The sequence below is a fragment of the Astatotilapia calliptera genome, chromosome 17 (assembly GCF_964374335.1).
Source record: "Astatotilapia calliptera chromosome 17, fAstCal68.1, whole genome shotgun sequence".
Lineage (NCBI taxonomy): Eukaryota > Metazoa > Chordata > Actinopteri > Cichliformes > Cichlidae > Astatotilapia > Astatotilapia calliptera.
The window spans coordinates 36,443,754-36,450,996 of NC_137438.1; the positions used below are offsets into that span (position 1 = coordinate 36,443,754).

General features: G+C 39.9%; 1 long non-coding RNA gene across 1 annotated transcript; it reads left to right on the plus strand.

The window, feature by feature from the left end:
- The first annotated feature begins 4,604 nt into the window (after positions 1 to 4,604).
- Positions 4,605 to 5,042, plus strand: LOC145421490 (uncharacterized). The gene is made up of 2 exons (XR_013902859.1): positions 4,605 to 4,722; positions 4,854 to 5,042. It is a non-coding gene; the product is annotated as an uncharacterized LOC145421490 (long non-coding RNA).
- The last annotated feature ends 2,201 nt before the right edge of the window (positions 5,043 to 7,243 follow it).

A 7,243-nucleotide genomic window follows, 5' to 3' on the forward strand; every position in this document is an offset into this window, starting at 1 on the left:
GCCCATGTAGAAATGTCCAGCTTTATGGCATTAAAGAAAGCAGATTTACAGCTTTGTACAAAGAACAGTTTTGCCCTTTGTGGATAGGATCCCCACGCTGCAGTATAAATTCACCGACAGTTATTGTATACAGTGTAGTATAGCTGAAGTGTTTATTAAAGAGCGCTCCCTATCTGTTTGGGGTAGAACAGCAAGCTCGATCTCTGTGTGGGTGCTTTGTTGTTAAGATTCCTCAGCTTGCAACAGTATTGTTAGAAATGCATTATCTAACCTACCTACCCTACCCTATCCTAAGATTCATTGCACAGTGGCAGTGGTGGATAACTTTTTCCCAAACTGGTGAACAGCTCAAGTGAAACAGCTGAGAAACAACATTAAGTACTGGGTTTTATCTCAACTAGTTATTTAGCGGTACATTTGTTAAAAAAAAACTAAAAAAAACAAAGCCAAAATGACTGCAGGTGTCCATAAGTTGCGGTACTTCAGCATCTAGCTAGCCTTACAGAAGAAGAGCGAACATAAAGCGAGTGACTTTTTTAAATATCAGGTCATTTTAAATTCGACATTTCTATCAGCTCAACAAACATCAGCAAACACACAAACTGATGGTGTGCAGTTTGTGGCACAGTGTGTTGCTAGCTGAAAGTCCAGCTGCTGTATTTGACAGGGAGAGAAAAGAAAGAGCGCTAACTTCAGAGAGAGATGGAGAAAGATAAGACAGACAGGAAAGGAGAGGAAGAAGAGAGGTTAGATTTAAAGGTAAGTACTGCTCAGTGGTGTTTGATAAACTGGAAATTGAAAGCTTACATGTAAGCCCTCATGTTTTTAAATCAAATATTGGGTCTGTATGTGACATTATGTTTTTTCATATTGTGAAACAAGCTGCAAGCTGAGGTAGACTCACTTTGTTATTTAAAGGTTGCATGAAAAACCTCTGCAGGTTAGTGCAGGATAAATACGTTAGTTTGCTGTTCTGTGATGGATTTAAAGTAAAGAACCGTGTGTGACTGGTGCACAGTGGCTGTGGTTTCATGGTCACAGTAAGGTTACATCAAGCGTAGCAGAGATTCATATGAATTTTAGCTGATGATGCTGAGATCCACTGACTGGATTCCACCTTCATAAAGACAGCATAAAGAGTGTACTGTCAGTGTAGAGGATGAAAAGCTCATGAAACATCTGCTCACATCTGGTTGAATTAAGTTGTATACATCCACAAAGAGCAGCAGGTCAGCTGATCACAGCCTGTACACTAAGAAAATCTACCGAGGCTCTCAAAATAGAAATTATTGTGAGTTATGATTCATTTCCTCACACTGAGCCATTACAACCAATTTTAGCCGCCCGTTGCTGAATCCCATTTTAACTCTTGTGTTACGTGTCTGCAGGCTGGGTTTTTTTGGGTTTTTTTTTTTTTGGGGGGGGGGGGGTTGTACTGCACATTTGCACATTTTCCTGTTTAGAGTTAAAATCACCCTCTACAATGTGGGCAACAGAAAATACCTATATATTTTTCATTTTCCTACTTTTTCCTCAGATTCCAGCTGAGTATAATTAGAATGGAAAAAAGTAAACCCATCTACTGATATTATTTTACGGTTCAGTTAGCTTTGCACAAGAATAGCTACTTTTACCTTCTTACTTTAAGTAAATTAAAACAATTCTGGCTTTATTTTGATAGATGCAGTTAAGAGTGACAGGAAAGCAGAGGACGCGGGGAAGACATGCGGCAAAGGGCTTTGAACCAGGGCTGCCCAGGTGGATGTTGGGATCTTGGAAGGACCGTATGGCTGAGAGCGGGCCTGCTCATCCCAGTGAGCTAAACTGGTGCCCCCACTTGCTTTTAAAGCATTTACTTTATATGCCGGTCAATACTTAAATTAAATTTTCCATGATTTCGTGAAAAATTAATACCAGAACTGGGACAAAGCTATTGCTTACACCACTACAGTTAAAGAAGGCAGCTTGTTAACCAAGCTTGTTAGCTAATAATTTAGCTAACCTAGCAATTAGCTAATAATTTAGCATTCCAATTTAGCTCTCTCTAAATATGGTAGCTTCTGGCTCCAAAAAACTAACATTAAAAGACAAAAGATTAATTTTGAGGCTTCAAAATTTAGAGTCCAAAAGCAATGGAAGACTTTACTGTGGCTACATCCGTATTTTATACTGTCGGTGCTTACCTACTGTCACTGAGGTAACGCTTCTTTCAAGTACAAGCTCAGTCTGAAAGAGTTACATTTTTAAATAGACTGAATAAAAATGGTTGCCCGCACTGAACTTTTTACAGACCCAAAAGTCTCACTGAAAAATGGCATGAAGCCTCCAAGACATTTCAGGCAAAAAAGTCGAGCTGGTCATCTACACCAACATCCCTATCTGTCCTTATGTCATATACTAAACACACAACCCTGCATCGCTGTTTGCTGTCTTAGCCCCTCCATCACCCAACATCCACCTGTAGTTATATAATAAATCAATTTCAAATGTGACTTGTCTGCCAAAACTGTATCGAGAGGAATGATTCACCCGCTACGCTAACATGATGGAGCTGCTTGGGTTGTGACACGACTGATCCGCAAGTAATAAAATTCAAGTTCAGTGTTTTGTTTCCTTCTATATACAGACTGTTTTGGGCACTTTAGTTTTGCTCTGTCTGATACTGTCTGTTCAGCATCAGTTTCAGGAAGAATCTTTTATTCTTTTGGTAACTCCAGCCAATTTTGTTCCTTTCACTAACTGGGAGAGTTCACAAAATTCACAAATTTCTTTACAAAGTAACTTGTGAAGTTGGGTTATGAACTAAAGAGTGGACAGAGTCCTTCCTGCTGAATCCACAGTGGCACTTTGGCCTCTGCCAGCGGGCTATTGCAGAGTGCTTTGTAGTGACAAGTCATTACCTCAGCTGGCACTTTGTTAGCAAACAGGGAATCTGTTGCTGGAGCAATCTACTCATTACTTGCTAATCACTTGAATAGGAGGACCTGTTTGTGCAGACACACATAAAGCAAGCTGCACAAGCACAAACACATTTAGTGAGCATGCTGGACTGGGCTTTTCTGCAAAGCACAGACGTTATTGCGTTCCTAATGGTGCTTGAAGTAATTACACCCTGTAATGTTACTCGCTGTCTAGTCCTCTCCAGCAAGCCTCAGCATGGAAGCTCAGAAGTACTATACACAATCCACCATTCTCCACTAAATGACTCCATTAGCCAGAAGGCATCTGCAGTCACTTCTTCTTGTGTGAGAATATGAGGCATGCTTCAATAAAAGCCCAACTGACTGCATACAAAGGGTAGTTGGTCATTGAGAGGAAACAAACAAATTATTAGTCATATTTGTTATTGGATGAGGATGCTGAAGACTTTATCGAGCAATACACAACCTTTCATTACATGTCCAGTACAAAGAAAAATGCATTACACTTTTATTGTGCAAATAGTTGATGAATAAGGGAGACGGTAATTGAATACGTTTGAGAAACCGAAGCACTGATGCAATCTTCAGCAATCTTTCTCTTCATTTGCAGTTTTGACCAAAAGGCACACTAATTCACTGCGTTTAGAAATAGTGGAGTCAGTATTTGAATGTAATAATTTGCACAATATTAAACTGGTTTGTTGAATTGGCTAAATGAATGTAATGTAGTGTTCACTTGCTGGGCCCACGTCCTCATTTAGGTTTGACAGCGTTTTAATGGCTTAAACATGAATTGAGCTGCGGTTTGGGGAAGGCCTCGAAAGGGACTGATGGCGGCTCCCGGGCCTGGCAGATCCCCATGCAATACATAGAAGTGAAAAGGGAAGGAAGAGTGGGGCACGAAAAACAAGAACAAACAACTTATAGAACTGGGAGATCACACATCGATAACAAGCAGAAGGAGCGTGTTTGGAGGCGTGGTCCCGCTCCTGAAATTCAGATACTTTATCTCTAATAATATCGTACAAATAAACAGCTTGCACACTGTGATGGCCAAACCTATGGCCACACCCTAGTGTCGGTAACTCTTGTGTATTTTTATTTCTCCATTTGAACACAATAACACACTTTGGTTTCTAATTAGTTTGATTGGTTTAAGTACATTTGTTCTATTTGTAAGCACACACATTTAGTTTACTTATGTATGCATACCAGTAGTGATGGGACGTTCTGTATCGAGGCTTCGGAGCGTGTGTCGAGTAATGGAGGGGGCGTTTCCGCGAAGCGCGTATCGAGGCTTGCTTCATTTATGGGAGGAGCTGAAAATGATGACGTCCGAAGCCTCGCTGCCTGGCTGTACCACGTGACTGGTTCAGGAAGCGGTTCGAACTTTGCCGCGAGATATGACAGCGATATAAACCCCTCAGACTTCATTCAAAAATGTGGGTGTTTGATGGAGAGTTGCGGTTAGTGAGAGTTTGGAGACCGTTTGGAGGTTTATGAGAGTGAGGAAAGTCAGGAGAGAATGGAGCCAGCTAAGAAGAGGAGGATGTTCTCCCCTGTGTGGGAACATTTTGATCTTATTCCTCCCAACAAGGTATGTAAATTTCTACAGAAGATGTATTTTCATGATACTGATGGTGCAATACAATTTATGTTGAGCTGTCTTGACTTTTGTACAAGGTGAAGTGTTTGCTATGTGCCAGGGAGCTGGGATATAACAGCAACACCTCATCCATGCTTAGGCACTACAGAGCTTTGCATGAGAATAAGGGGGACACCGATTGTGGAGCAAGACCAGGTGAGCCATCAAATGCAATGATAATATAGGATGCAGTAATGTTACTAAATGATATAACAATATTATACAACTGTTATAAGTTACGTGTGTGATATTTATATTTGTGCTTTATCTTTATTGTCTTTCCTCAGGAGAACAATCTCAAATAGATGAAGACCTGGTCAGCATGGTGATTGAGGACTCCCAGCCATTTAGCATTGTGGAGGACAAAGGATTCAAAAGATTTGTTAAATCATTAAATCCTAGCTATGTTCTCCCCACTAAAAAGGTCATAAAAGCAGTGAAAATTTAGTTTTTACAGAATAAAATGTGAACAGGCAGTGTGTAGCTGTCCATACCTCAACGTTACAAAAGCACAACCACTGTCCACACCCCAACCACACCTCACCTCACAGTAAATGATCATTTCCATTTCAAGCATTTCCAAATAATCATTTCCCATACTGCCAGTATAAATATACACAGTATACTGCCATCACTACAATATACATGTTTTACACACTCCTTTTGTTGTTGACATTTACAGGCTGTGTGCAAAATGCCACACTCTTCAAATTCATGCCAGCTATTATTTTTACGTCCAGTAGGTGTCCTGCTAGAGCAAATGAAGCTTCGTGTTGGGGTGAACCAATTGGATGAAAAGCTTCAGTGCTTCATGGGGCTTCATCTGCCCATCACTACATACCAGTTCATTACTTTGTTTCTTCTACCTGTTTCTTACCTGCCATGATCCCTGAGAGTTGCCAGACAAAAGGTGGTGGGCAGGGTTTTAAGCAGTTAAATACAAGAGGGATGATTGGACTGCACCACCACTTCCTGCTGAAGGGGGAGATGTGTATTTTCTTTCATTAAAAAAGCTTTTGTACTTGATTAAATATGCGAGTTTAGGGTTTAGTAGATTTTGATTTTCTTCTTGGGTGTTTAGTTTATTAATAAACTAGACTGTACTGCATCGTTTTTGTGGTTTATGAATGTGTTTTGTTTAGTTACCCCTGTTGTGTCGTAGTGGTCTCATCAGCCATTATATATAACCCTGTCTGTCATTTCCTGTTTAGGTCAGTTATGTTTGTTGGGGCAGTTGTTTGGTTTGTGGTGTTCGCAGGTCTTTTCACCTGAGTTTAGTTTAGTTTTGTTTCTTTGACCGCTTTTATGAGCTCAACATTTATTACTTTTGTAAATATAATTTTTCGGTTAAATAAATGAAAACCCTGTTTTTCTAATAATTCCTGTGACTCCTGCTTTTTCAACTTGGTCCATTACACACACAGTGGGTCCAATTTCACCCATTTATTTCACCACAGTGATGTCATTTTTTTGTGGTATATCAGTTTATGAGTATTTAATGTCACTATGCATTACACAGTCATGTGAAAAACAGGGCAGTCCTGTTAAAAAGTAAGTGCACCTTTATTGCTTCCATAAGAATTAAGAAGGTAAGTAGTAATCAAATGCAGTTGATCGTCACCAAGTGAGACCATCTCTGTAAAAGCAGGAGTTTTGGCATATTGATGCTGGAGCCTTCAGGTGGCACAATCGTTCCAGGAGTGGATGTCTCATCAAAATACCCCAAAGTCAGACTGTGCAATGCTCAGAGAAACTGTAAAAAAATGAATAAATAGATAAATCGACATCCTAGACTCTACAGGCCTTGGTTAGCATTTTAAATGTTAATAGAGCTATTAGAAAAAGACTGAACAACTATGGCTCTTTTAGAAGGCCTGTCAGCAGAAACCCTCTTTCCTGTAACAAAACAACAACAACAAAAAAACATGGCAGCACAGTTTTGGTTTGCAAAGTTGCATCTGAACAACCCAAAAGATTTCCGGAACACACTTTTATATATCAAAGTATTCTAGACTCAAACTGTCCGACAGCTAAAGTTCAGATGAAATTGGGTCAAGCAACAGAACAACAAACACAAGCATAGCAGTAAATTTGAATCGATTGAAAAAGAAAAGAATCAAGACTTTGGTCAATCGCAACAGTCCAAAGTCCAGTCTTCAGCCCAACTGACAAGGTGTGGCAAGACCTTAACAAAGCTTTGAATGAATCCGTTGTAAACCTCATGAACTCAGGCAACGTTGTGAAGAAGAGTCCTCCACAATGAGAGACTGAATAAATCAAACAGAAAACAATTCGATCAGTTTATTGCCACTAAAAATGGTTCACACAGAGCTTGCAAAGCTCCAATTTCTTACTGAAGTTTAAATTATTTGTTATGCTATTTTTAGGGGTTGAAGTGGCTCAGGAGGTAGAACAGGATATGTACAAACTGTACAGTCGGCAGATAGGTAGGTGAGGAGATCCCCAGCTATTTGATTTGGCAGATCTTTTTTGGGCTGTATACCCTTCTTGACACAACCCCACAACCTCACCTCCCTGGATGAAACCAGAGATCTTTTGCATGTAAGGCAGTGCGTAAACCTTTAATAGTATGAAACTTTACTGAATGGCTGAATGAGATTCCATTTTTAAGTATGTCACTATAGGAAGAAGAAGACTACCACTGACAGATCTATGG